Source organism: Saimiri boliviensis, chromosome 10 (assembly GCF_048565385.1).
Source record: "Saimiri boliviensis isolate mSaiBol1 chromosome 10, mSaiBol1.pri, whole genome shotgun sequence".
Taxonomy (NCBI): domain Eukaryota; kingdom Metazoa; phylum Chordata; class Mammalia; order Primates; family Cebidae; genus Saimiri; species Saimiri boliviensis.
In genome coordinates, this window is record NC_133458.1 from 26,661,419 (window position 1) to 26,676,017 (window position 14,599).

Sequence of the window (14,599 nt, forward strand, 5' to 3'; positions counted from 1 at the left end):
AAAAGACAGGGTTTGAGGCAACCACAATGGATATTAAAAAGGAGGTAGTTACACATTGAATGGTGTCCCCCCAACATTCATACACTGAAGTCCCAACCCCCAGCACCTCAGGATGTGACCTTATTTGGAAGTAAGGTCATGCAGATATACTTAGCTAAGATGGGACCATACTGGCTCAAGTGGTCCCTAATCGAATATGATGAATTGTCCTTCGGGGAAACTTAGACACGGACATGCACACAGGGAGAATGACATGTGAAGACTAGAAGGTAACTGCAAGAACACATATTCAAATGTTTCTAAACATCAAAACCAAATTTTTAAAGCGCAAAGAAAAGAGACTATGCAGAGAAAGAGACATATTAGGTAAACCAAAACACAGTAAATGTAACATTAAAATAGCTACTGAACCAAACATGTCACTCATTTCAATACGTGTAAATAAAAACTCACGTATTAAAAGGAAAAGACCTGCAGATTGACCCACAAAGCAAAAGCCAACTCCATGCTGCATTTAGGAGATACACCTAAATCAAAGTGATTCAGAATGGCTGGTAAGTCAAGAGACGTCAAACTATAGGGCAGACAAACAAAATACTAAGAAAGCAGAGACTGTGCTAATGAGATCAGAAAATGCTGAATTTGGACAAAAAGTGAGACAATAAAATATCTGATAATGCCGAGAGCCACAATGCACAACGATAACATTTCAGATATGAATATATATGACACAACACAGCAACTACCTTTATAAATCAGAAAGTTAAGGATATACAGGGAGAAATATACAAAACTACATTAAAATTAGTAGACACATATTTCAGTCCAACATAAGACACAGGTCAAGTGGACAAAAAATAAGAAAGATAATAGAAAATATAACCAGCATAATCAATGCATAGAATATATATATTTATGGTTACAAAGCCCCACTTCAAGAACATGTCAGTTGCTTTTGCTTTTCTGTCTCAGGGGATTCTGCAATCCACTGAAACTTGCTATTATGGATTGAATGTCTGTATCCCCCGCAAGATTTGTATGCTGAAGCTGTAACCCCCCGTGTGATAGTATTTACAGATGGAACCTTTGAGAAAGTAATTAGGTTTAGATGAGGTCACGAGGGTGGAACTTTCATGATAGAATTAGGGCCCTTATAAGAAGAGACACTAAAGAGCTTGCTTGCTCCCTCTGAAGTGTGAGGACACATTAGCTTTCAGCAGGCAAAAGAGTCAACAATCTTGTAGTTATATTTATAGAGATTCTGTAGTCTGAAGAACAGAGAGAAAAAAGGATGAAGAAAAATACACAGAGACTCACGGAAATGTGAGACATCTTAATCACACCAACATATGCACAATGAGGAGGGGAGAGAGAGAAAAAGAGGAGAAATAATGGCTGGCAAGTTCCCAAGTTTAGTAAAAAAACATTAATCAATACATCCGAGAAGCTCAGTCAGCTTTAAGTAAAATAAACACAAATGTTGGAGACCCAGATTGACAGCAACAAGACGGAGGGATCGGCCTTTCCAGCACTTGTTCCCTTACAAAAACATCCATTTGTGATAACTATCCATGCATAAAAATAACTTCCTAACAGCTAGGAATTCAGATGAGGGATTAGAGCACCTGGGTGGAGCACAGATCTAAGAAAAGAGACACTGAACAGGGCAGGGCAGTTTTACATTACCCACGACACCCTTCCCCAGGCAGTGCAGCATAGAAAGAGATACCTCTATGTGGAGGAAAAAGAGTGAAATGAGCACCCATATCTGACAGAGACCCTAGCACCAGGACCATCCCAGTGAGCCCTGGTGGCAGATCAGTCCCTACGGCCCTGGCTCCAGGCCTACCCTAGTGCTATGCTGGCGCCCAGGTAAGCACTTTCCCTAGTGCCAGACCAGCCCCCATGACCCCACACTCCAGATCAGCCCCACTGGACCCAGGCGTCAGACCCACTCTGTACCAGCTGACACCCACAGTCTCAGGCTCAAGGTCTGCCTCAATGCCAGGCTGGGCCCCAGTGGAATCGGGTCTCAAGCCAGCCTCCACATAGGCATCAGGCCTGCCCTTGCAGACCCAGGATCCAGGTGTACACACATAGACCCTGGCTCCAGACCTGCTCCTGCAAACCCAGGGACCAGGCCTGGCCATGCAGATCTAATACCTAGGTGTGCCTCAGTGGACTGAGGTACCAGGCTCACCCACCCACTGGCCCAGGCATCATGAAAGCTCTGCTGAGGGTTCTAGCAGCAAGCCCACCCACAGAGCCCACTGAATGACCTGCCCAGAATTTCTCAGTGGGCTGACTGTTAAAGTGCTTTACCTGCTGAAGCCAGTCTGTAAAGACTTGAAGAGATGCCTACTTCTTCAAATGTGCGAACACCAACTCAGACCACAAGAATCACAAATAATCAGGGAAACATGACACCACCAAAGGGACAAAATTAAGCACCAGTAATGACCTTAAAGAAATCAAGCTCTACAATCAGAGTAATTGGGGTATCTAATGGAGGCTGGGAAGGGTAGTGGGGAAAAGGGGGCTAAATTGGGAATGGTTAATGGGTATAAAAATACAGTTAAATAAAAGGAATATGATCTAGTGTTTGATAGCACAGTAGGTGGTAAGAGTTAACCATAATTTATTGTATGTTTCAAACTGAAACTATACTGAAAATATAGTTGGAATTTTCCTTAAAGAAATGATAAATGCTTGAGGTAATAGATACTCCAATTATTCTGAGTTAATCATTCTACACTCTATGCTTGTATGAGAATATCACATGCATCCCATAAATATGCACAACTAGTATGCCTACGTAATAATTTAAAATAAAAATTTTTAAAGAAATAATAACAGAAAACTCCCAAATCTGGAGAGGGATATGAACATCAAGATCCATGAAGCTCAAAGAACTTCAAATAGATTAAATATAAAGAGATGTTCACCAAGACAAATTACAATCAAATTACCAAGTGAAAAACAAAGAAAATTTGGAAACCAAAAGAAAAGCAACTCATCACATACAAAGGAGCCACCATAAGACTAACAGCAGACTTCTCAGCAGAAGCCTTGCAGGCGAGAGAGAGTGGGATAATATATTCAGACGAGATCGGGCGCGTTCAGGGTGGTATGGCCGTTGGCATAATATATTCAAAGTGCTAAAGGAGGGAAAACAAACCCTTCAACCAAAAGGACTATATCCAGCAAAGCTGCCCTTCACAAATCAAGGAGAGATTAAGACTTTGCCAGGCAAATGAAAGCTGGGGTTATCACCCTAAACCTGCTTTATAAGAAACGCTTCATGTAGTTCTTCAAGTTGAGATGAAAGGATGCTAAATAACAACATGAGAATACATGAAAGTACAAAACTAAGAATATAGTCAAATTCAGAATACTTCAATACTGTAACGGTTGTACGTAAGTCACTTTTAACTCTAGTAATATACATTTAGAAACAAAAGTATTACAAATAACTATAGCTTCAATAATATGTTAATGAATACACAATATATAAAAGATGCAAATTGGACACTGGTAACATAAAATGGAGGGGAGGAAATTTTAAAGTCTAGGGTTCTTGAATGTGGTTGAACTTAAGTCATTATCAGATTAAAATACACTGATACAACTACAAAATATCTTATATAAGCCTCAAAGGAACCACAGAGAAAGTATCTGTAGCAGATACACAAAAGACAAATCCAAAGTAACTAAATCATACCTCATGCCACTACAAAAAATTATCAAATCATAAAGGAAGATGGAGAGAAAGAAAGGAATGAAGGAACTACAAAAGAGCAAATAATTAATAAAATAGCAATAGTAAGTCTTTATCAGTGATTACTTTAAATATAAATGGATTAAATACTCCAATCAAAAACAGAGAGTGGCTTCCTGGATTTAAAAACAAACACAAAAGAGATCCAACAATATGCTGCCTTATTGCTGTCTCCTTAGCTTTGAGAAGACATACAGATTGAAAGAAAAGGAATGGAAAAATATATTTCATGCAAAGTGTAGCCAAATGAGAGCAGCCGTGGTGGCTATACACAGATGAGAGAAGGTAGATTTTAAGTCAAAAATTGTCACGAGAGACAAAGTCACTACATAATGATAAACAGAAAAATTCATCAAGAATATAATAATTATAAATATATTTGCACCCAACATTGGAACACTTAAATATATAAAACAGATACAAACAGATACAAACAGAATTACAAGGAGAAACAGATAGCAATACAATAATAGTAGGTTACTTCAATATTCCACTTTCAACAATTGGATCATCCAGACAAAAACCAATAATGAAACAGTGTATTTGAATAACAAGTATAAACCAAATAGGCCTGACAGACATATACAGAATATCTATTCAGCGGCATCAGAATACACAGTTTTCAAGCTCACAAGGAACATACTCCAGGACACATCATATTTTAGGCCACAAAACAAGTCTTCACAAATTTAGGAAGACTGAACTCATATCAAGCATCTTTTCTAACCACAATGATATGAGGCTAGAAACCAATAATACAAGAAAAATGAAATTCTACATATATGTGGAAATTAAATAACACACTCCTGAACAAGTCAAATAATAAATCGAAAGGGAAATTTTATTTTTATTTATTTATTTATTTATTTATTTATTTGCCAAAGTAAAAAAAAATTGTTTTAATGCTTTTCGTTAAAAAGGTCACCATTGAACTAGGGCATGTTCTGCCTCCCCACCCCCATTTGGCTGACTACCTTAAAAAAAAATTTATTGGCAGAAAACAAGATACTTTCTTCCAATAGAGGGATTATGTTTTATTGCTATTTTGTTTAGTATACATTTTTCTCAATTGGGAAAAAAGTCTAGGTGAAAAAAAATACTTAACAGGAGAAGTAGTTTACATGGTCACAACATTTAAATTGCTGCCAAAAAAATGTATAAAAAATAATTAATGTAAAATGTCATATAACTTCAAAAAACTTACCTCAATTGTCTACCATTTATCACGTACTCTGAGTCAACTTCCTAAATAACATTACAGTCCTTTATTATAAGCCCCTAGTGGTACTACAGTATACATTTTTAAAATGCTACTACAAAAATTTTCTTTCCGTTTTTGCTTATTGTATACTTAGCTATAGATACTTTTTGAATAAAAGGCCTACATTAGATATAAATGCAATAGTTAACTGATGCTGTTTGCTGATGTCCTTTTTATTTTCCACAGGTGATATCTTTTAATCCAGCATCTTCTCCTGTTTCTTGCCTTCCTTTTTCTTCTTCTTAGATGCCACTTGAGGCTTGCACTTGGTCAGTTTGCCAAAGGGCTTGGAGATGGTGACCGTCCTCTGGCATTCAGCATTGTGCAGGGCTCGCTTCAGACTTCCAGTTCTGGTCTTCAGGGCCATGTCAGGTCACACTCTCCCCAGGCCTGGAACTGGTATTTGCACTCCACTCCAAATTGCTTTTTTCCAGTTGCAGGGAATCTGACGTCGCTGGGTCTTCATGGTTTGCTTGCACTTGGCTCCAGTCCGAGTGCCCTCCTGCATGCCCAGCCCACAGTCTCCACTGGTGGGCACACACACACTCCACTGCCATCCTCCACAGTCAGACTTCTTCACTTTTTTTTCTGGTTTCTCTTTCTTCCCTGCTTTGGCATTATCCACAGCTGCCAGTATGAAAATGAATGCCAAGAAGACAGCTGCAAATTTCAACGCTGCTGCTGGTACTGTTGAGCCTGCATTTTTGAGTTGCAAATGTCCACTCTGGCACTCAGGCGGCCTTTGTTGCAAGGGGCGAGGTATCGGCAGCTCGCTGCAGCTCCTGTTTGGGTGGCTGCGGCTCTCCACGCCTTCTGGACAGATGACTCGCTGGTCTCTTTCTTCCCCTCTCTCCACTTTGGATTTTCTTCTGCTCTGGGACTCTCTTGGTGGGATTTTTGGACTGGAAGGCAGGGAACCTGATCCTGCCTTTGACTCAGTTATGCCCCCACCGAAAGGGAAATTTTTTAAATCTTGAAACAAATTAAAATGAAAACACAACATACTAAAATGTAGGGAATGTAACAAAAGCAGTTTGAAGAGGAGAGTTTATAGTGATAGCACCTACCTGAATAAAAAAGATGTCAAATAAACCTAACTTTACGGTGCAAAGAACTAGAAAAAGAAGCGCAAACTGAGCTCAAAGTTAGCAGAAAGAAAGGGAATAAAAATCAAAGGAGAAATAAATGAAATAAACACTAGAAAAATTATCCCCAAAAAATCAAAGAAACTAATAGTTTTTTGAAAAAAAATATGCAAAACTGATCAACTTTAGCTAAATTAACCAAGAAAAAAAAATTCAAAGTTATAAATAAAAGAGAAGACATTACAACTGATACCACAGAAAAACAAAGGATCATAAGAGACTACTATAAACAATTAAATGTCAAATTGGATAACCTAGAAAATAATAAACTACTATGATTATATAACCTATCAACCATGAATCATGAAGAGAAAATCTAAACTGACCAACAATGAATAAAGATATTGAATAACTAATGAAAGGTGTCACATCAAAGAAAAAGCCCAGGACCAGATGGCTTCATGACTGAATTCTACCAAACATTTAAAGAAAAATTAACCAATCCTTTTAAAACTCTTCTTAAAAATACAAGAGTAGAGAACATGTCTAAACTCATTTTACAAGGTCAATATTGCCCTGATACCAAAGTTATACAAGGACATTAACAGAAGAGAAAACTGCAGGCCAATATCCTTGATGAACATAAATATAAAAATCCTTAACAAGACACTAGCAAACTAAATTCAGTGGCACATTGAAAAGATCATACTCTATGATTAAGTGGGGTTTTATCCCTGGGATGCAAGGATGGTTCTACATAAGCAAATCAATAAATGTGACACAGCACATTAACAGAATGAAATGCAAAGATCATACGATCATCTCAACAGATGCAGAAAAAAAAAGTCTTTGACAAAATTCAATATCCTTTGATAATCAAAACTCTCAACAAATTAGGTATAGAAGTAATATACCTCAACACAATAAAGGCCACATAAGACAAGCCCATTGCTAACATCATACTCACTGGTGAAAACTTTTCCTCTAAAATAAAAAATAAGACAAAGATGCTCATTCTTGCCACTTCTATTTAACATAGTAATAGAAGTCCTAGCCAGAGTAATCAGGCAAGAAAAAGAAAAGGCATCCAAGTTGAAAAGGAAGAAGTAAAATTGTCTCTTTGCAGATGACATGATGTTATATGTAGAAAACCCTAAAGACTCCACCAAAAAATAGAACTAATAAATGAATTCAGCGAAGCTATAGATCACAAATTAAATATATAGAAATCAGTATCATTTCTGTACAGAAACAAACTATCCAAAGAAAGAAATTCAGGAAGCAATTCCATTTACAATAGCATCAAAATAAAATACTTTGGAATGAATTTAACCAAGGATGTGAAAGATCTGAACTCTGAACACTATAAACATTGATGTAAACCATGGAGTAAAACACTGATGAAAGAAATGTGTGAAGATACAAATAAATAAAAAGATATTCATGAATTGGAAGAAATAATAATGTTAAAATGTCCATACTACTCAAAACAATCTACAGATTCAATGCTATCAAAGTTTTACAGCATTTTTTACAGAAACAGAAAAACAATTCTAATATTCACATGAAACCACAAAACACCCTGAATAGCCAAAGCAATCTTGAGCAAGAACAAAACTAGAATCCATCCTCTATCCAAAACTGGAGGTAATCATTTCACAATATGTTTTTATGTGTATGAACATCAAATTGTATACCACAAACACATATAATTTTTATTTGTCAATTATGCTGTGGGGGAAAGTAAAAGATAAAAGTAAATTAATTCTTTGTTTTCCCCCACAGCAGAATTTAAAATAAAAGCATCCCATAAATACTGAGATCTGAAGATAAAGAGAACCATTTGAAAGTGACAAGAAAAAATAACTGATTACTTACCAAAGAACCTCAACAAGATTAATACATAACTAATCAGAAACAATGGAGGAAGTAGGTGGCATATAAAATGCATTAAAAGAAGAAAATAGGCCGGGCGCGGTGGCTCAAGCCTGTAATCCCAGCACTTTGGGAGGCCGAGGCGGGTGGATCACGAGGTCGAGAGATCGAGACCATCCTGGTCAACATGGTGAAACCCCGTCTCTACTAAAAATACAAAAAACTAGCTGGGCATGGTGGTGCGTGCCTGTAATCCCAGCTACTTAGGAGGCTGAGGCAGGAGAATTGCCTGAACCCAGGAGGCGGAGGTTGCGGTGAGCCGAGATCGCGCCATTGCACTCCAGCCTGGGCAACAAGAGCGAAACTCCGTCTCAAAAAAAAAAAAAAAAAAGAAGAAAATAGAATTCAAGGGTGAGACAGACCATTCAACAATAATATATGGAGACTTCAGTGCCCCACTTTCAATAATGGATAGGACAACTAGGCAGAAAATTTTTTACAAAATGAGAAGATGATTTGAACAGCAGTGCAAACCATCTAGACCTAGTGGTCATTTATAGAACATCCCACCTAATAACAATAGAATAAAATGTGGAAACTACTGCTTCCAGAGTAATAAGAAAAAAACAAAACAAAACAAAGATAAAACAAAACAAAACAAAATAAAAAACTCATACTTATCCCAAGGCCATCAAGAAGCAGATGCAAATAGGCATAATAAGTTAAACAGCAGAGTAGAGCAAGCCCTTTACATATGAGTAAAGAGCTGTGGACATTTTTATATATAGGGACCAATGTCTACTTTGGGCATAGGTGAGTAGAGGAGTGGCCTACCTATAGACAGAGAGATTTTTCTGAGAGAAGAAAAAGAAAATCCATTACATACTTAATAATAGTGTGGGCTGACAAGATTAATTGGAATTTGGAAGTGCTCCAATGCAAATATAAATTATTTAGTCCAATAATTACCTCTCCACTCTTAAGAATTTGTTGCAAAAGTAGCAAAGGGGTATCCTGAAGTATCAGTGGAGACGAGGCTGAAAACTAGAGAAAGTTTGTGCAGTCTTGAGTGTTCTGATTCTGAAGTCTAGTTGTAGCTGAATCCAAAGGTCACCTAAAACCAACTGATGTGGTAACTAATCTCCTTCCAGTTAAATTCTGACAATGTCAAAAGGATCAACCTCTTAGTGGCAACAATGCAGGAAGTTGGGGTTGGGCTTAAAAGTAAGATTTCTTTTACTCCATTTGAAAACACAAGAAAACTTAACTTAGTTAATACTGTAGCCCAATTCCAGTTTTCACAACATAGTTGGTACTGGAAAAACAACCCATTATCCCATAAACCTGAATGAAAGGAAGGATTTTTAAGTTCTGGGAAAACAAAACAAAAAACATTATATAGCAGTATCCACTATCCTTTATACATAATTTTCACCTTACAATATTGAGACATGGGAGCATGCAAAAAAAAAAAAAATGTGATACATAAGAGAAAGAAATCATCAATAGGAGACCCACGAGATGACCTAGACAGAGGAATCAGCACACTTATGACTTTACAACAACTACTATAAATATCGTTAGGAATTTACAAGGAAAGAATAGGTAAAGAGGTGAGAAATACAATACATGAAATGAAAAATTCATTGTGCACTCTTAACATCATACTGGGCACCACAGGAAAAAAAAGGTTCAGTGAAATTTGAACATGGGTCATAAAATTTTTGCAAACTGAAGCACAAAAAGAAAAAGACTGAGAGTTATTAGAAACCATTCTTAGCATCTCTTTTGTCATGTCTGGCTGTGGAAAAGGACTGGGTAAGGAACAAACCAAGGGTCACTGCAAGGTCCTATACATGACAGCCTGCAAGGCGCCTATCTGCAAGCCTCCTTTCTGGCACCTTGCTTGGTGTGGTGGTGTCAAGAGCATTTCTGGCCTCATCTATGAGGAGATCCAGGGTATTCTGAAGGTGTTCCTGGAGAATGGGATCCAGGATGATGTCACACCAAGCATGCCAAGTGCAAGACGTAACAGCCATGGGTGCAGTCTATGTCTTAAGTGGCGAGGTGCACCCTTATCGCTTTCTTGGCTAAGAATCAAGGTTGAGATTTTGAAAATACTTTTGAATTTTGCTGAAAATCCAGATGTGCTAAAAAAGAAAAAGAAAAAACTTCTCAGTACCCAAGTGTCTACATATTTAATCCTCTCTACAATTCTTATGTGGAATCAGAATTTTTTATTGATGCCCCTACTATATTTGAGATCATTTATGACCATCTCAGAGCAGAAGTGTTCAACTACAGAGAATTCAATAAAGGTTCCCTTTTTAAACGTATGCATTACATTTGGAGTGTGTGTTAAGAAAATTAGAGCCTTGGCAAATCACCATGACCCTCTCAGAGAAAGTGAAAGTTATAAAGCTAGTGAACAAATTCTGATTGGTTATGTGCTCTCAAAAGACTTCAAGAAATTTCTTGGTTATGCAGCTGGAGGCACTGAAAATTGAAAGTTACTGCTTTTCCACTTACTCATATAATAAAGGGATCCTTTCAGCTGCTAGTTTTGAATAATGTATCAACCAGATGATGTTATCTGTGACAGTCACCTGCTTCAAGCTGAACCATTTTATGAATATCAAATAAATAGTCCTCTTGTGCTGAAACACATCTGTGATTTTAATCATGCTGCTTGAATTGAAATATTTTTTACTGGTTTCTCTGTGAATTGACAGTGAACCTGTCTACTATAAATGGCCTACTCTTTTGTTATTTGTTTTGACTTCAATTTAACCATCAAAAGCTTCATTTGCGTATCATCAAAAAGGTTGTATGTTTCAGCTGAAAAAGAAAGAGACTGAAACAAAAATGTATAAAGAAGTACTGACCTGTGGGACAAGGTGAAGTGATCTAATATATATAATTGAAGTCCCTGAAGAATAGAAGAGAGAGAATGGAGAAGAAAAAATACTTTAAAAATAATGGCCAACATCTTTCCAATTTGAAGGTGAACAAACCCAAAGTACCACTAAGCTCAGGAAACCCCAAGCAAGATGAACAAAAAGAAAACTATGGTGAGGCACATACATAATTGTCAAACTGCAGAGAACCAAAGGTAAAGACAAAACCTCAAAAGCAGCTGAGGGAAGGGGTAAGGGAGAGAGGGATATATCACAGTAAAGGAAGGAAGGAAGGAGGGAGGGAAGGAAGGAAGGAAGGAAGGAAGGAAGGAAGGAAGGGAGGGAGGGAGGGAGGGAGGGAGGGAGGAAGGGAAAGAAAAGAAAGGAAAGAGAGAAAGAGAAAGAAAGAAAGAAAGAAAAGAAACAAAGAAACAATGAAAGCCAAAAAAACAACAGGAAATCTTTAAAATGCTGAAGGAAAAAAAATGTCAACTAGAATTTTCAGTGTAAAATTCTTCTTAGGGATTTTCTTCAAGAAGAAAATCAAAATAAAGATATTTTAAAATAAGTAAAATCTGATAGAATTTGTTGCCAGTAGACCTGCACTACAAGTCTTGTAAAAGGAATTCCTTCAGAATAAAGGAAATACAATACCAATTAGTTACAGATCTATAGGAAGAAATTAATAGTACCAAAAATAGTAAATACATTGTTTAAAATTTACTTGTTTTCTTAACCTTTTTAAAGGAAAACTGACTAAAGTAAAAATAACAATACATTGTGTGGTTTACAAGATATGTAACAGTTTACATATAGATACATTGTAATTAGCAATAGCCAAAAAAACCAGGATGGAGGTTATTAGAAATTATAACACTGTGGCCGGGCATGGTAGCGCATGCCTGTAATCCCAGCGCTTCGGGAGGCCAAGGCAGGTGGATCACCTGAGGTCAGGAGTTTGAGACCAGCCTGACCAATAGCATGAAAGCCCATCTCTACTACTCTATTAACAGTAAAAAAATTAGCCAGGCATGGTGGCATGCATGCCTGTAGTCTCAGCTAGTCAGGAGGCTGAGACGGGGAATTGCTTGAACCTGGGAGGTGGAGGTAGCATTAAGCCAAGATTGCTCCACTGCATTCCAGCCTATGCAACAGAGCGAGACTCTGTCTCAAATAAATAAATAAATAAACAACATTATAATGTTCTTGAAATACAGGTTGAGAGATATGATATTAACTCAAAGGAGATTGTGATGGGTTAAGTATCTATTATCATAACCCTAGAGTAACTACTTAAAAAGAAGGGGCGTAGCTAAAAATCAAAAAGGGGACAAAATGGAATACTAAAAAAACTGATTAACCCGTAATCAAGCAGGAAGAACAAGGGACAAAGAGCAGCTGAAACAGACAAAGAAGACAGTGAGATGATAGGCTCAATCTCAACCATGTCAATAAGAAGCTTTCTGACTAAAGGTAAAAATTGTCAGACTGGATAGAAAATAAGACCCAACTACATTCCGCTTACAAAGATGAACTTTAAATATAAAGATATAGATATACTGAAAGAGGTACAAAAATATGTAAATACCAATCATAAAAAAGTTGAAGTGGTTATATTCATATCAGACAAAATAGACTCAAAACCAGGAGTAGGGCCAGGCACGGTGGCTCATCCTTGTAATCCCAGCACTTTAGGAGGCTGAGGCTGATGGATCACCCGATATCAGGAGTTCTAGATCACCCAGGCCAACATGGTGAAACCCTGTCTCTACAAAAAAAATACAAAAATTAGCCGGGTGTGGTGGAATGCACCGTATCCCCAGCTACTCAGGAGGCTAAGGCAGGAGAATGGTTTGAACCTGGGAGGCAAAGGTTGCAGTAAGCCAAGATAATGCCATTGGACTTCATCCAGCCTAAGCGACAAGAGCGAAACTCTGTCCCGACAAAACAAAACAAAAAAAAACAAGGAGTATTACCAGTGATAAAGAAGGACATTTCATAATAATAAATAGTGATTTCATCAAGAAGATATAACAATTCTACATGTGTATGCATCTAGAAATAGAACTTCAAAAATATGCAGCAAATAACAACAGAATTAAAAAGAAGAATTAGACAATTCCAGTTATAGTTAGTGATTTCAACACTCTATTTAACAAATAGACAAAAATCCATTAAGATATAAAAGATCTGAGCAACAATATTAACCAATTTGACCTAATTTATGTTTATTAAATACTACATCTAACAACTGCAAAAAGTACACTTCTGTTCATGCATGCATGGAAACAAGATAAATTATGTGCTGGATTATAAAGCATGTCATAATACATTTCAAAAGACTGAAATTGTATAGAATGTGTTCTCTGACCACAACAGAATCAAATTAGAAATCAGTAATGAGAGAGATCCAAGATGGCTGATCACTAGCAGCTCAGGATTGTAGCTCCCAGTGAAAGTGCAAAGAACTAGAGGACGCCATACCTTCACATGAATTCTTGTTGCTCACGCACCAGGAGATTCCCAGCAGAGGAGCCCCACGGGTCACCAGCGCAACTCTTGTGACCAGCGAGGCAGTTTTGCCGGCACCTTGGAGCGTCAGTTCTTGGTGCAGTCAGAAAAGCACTATCAACCTTAAGGCCGCTGATTTAGTTGGTGCAGTGGGTTGCTCAGATGTCGGCGCTGAGAATCAGTAAGTCGGACGTCCACTCAGAAAACCAATTACAAAGACGGTAAATACAAAGACCACAGATGGATAAATTTATAACGAAGGGAAGAAAACAGCCAAAAAAGGCTGAGAATACCCAAGATCAGAACGCCTCTCCCTCAGCAGGGGATCACAGTTCCTCATCAGCAACAGAACAAGGCTTGATGGAGAACGAGTGTGTTCCAATTACAGAAGCAGGCTTCAAAATGTGGATAATGAGAAACTTCTGTGAATTAAAAGAACTTGTTTTAAACCAATCCAAAGAAACTAAGAACTTTGAAAAAAGATTTGACAAAATGTTAACAAGAATACACAGTTTAGAGAGGAATATAAGTGAATTAAGGGAGCTGAAAAACACAATAGGAGAACTTCGTGAAGTATGCACCAAGTTTTAACAGCCGAATTGATCAAGCAGAAGAAAGGATATCAGAGGTCGAAGACCAACTCAATGAAATAAAACAAGAAGACAAGATTAGAGAAAAAAGGATAAAAAGGAACGAGCAAAGTCTCCAAGAAATATGGGACTATGTGAAAAGACCTAATCTACGCTTGATAGGTGTACCTGAATGTGACGAAGAGAATGAATCCAAGCTGGAAAATACGCTTCAGGACATTATTCAGGAAAATTTTCCCAACCTAGAAAGGCAGGATAATATTCAACTCCAGGTAATACAAAGAACACCACAGAGATATTCCTCAAGAAGAGCAACTCCAAGGCACATAATCGTCAGATTCACCAGGGTTGAAATGAAGGAGAAAATACTAAGGGCAGCCAGAGAGAAAGGTCAGGTTACCCACAAAGGGAAGCCTATCAGACTTACAGCAGATCTCTCAGCAGAAACCCTACAAGCCAGAAGAGAGTGGGGACCAATATTCAACATCCTTAAAGAAAAGAACTTTCAACCCAGAATTTCACATCCAGCCAAACTAAGTTTCACAAGTGAAGGAAAAATAAGGTTTTTTGAGAATAAGCAAGCACTCAGAGATTTCATCACC

At 37.6% G+C, this 14,599-nt stretch overlaps 1 pseudogene; it reads right to left on the minus strand.

Annotated features, from left to right (window-relative positions):
- Window positions 1-5,181: 5,181 nt before the first annotated feature.
- Window positions 5,182-5,791, minus strand: LOC101037305 (pleiotrophin pseudogene; annotated as a pseudogene).
- Window positions 5,792-14,599: the final 8,808 nt, after the last annotated feature.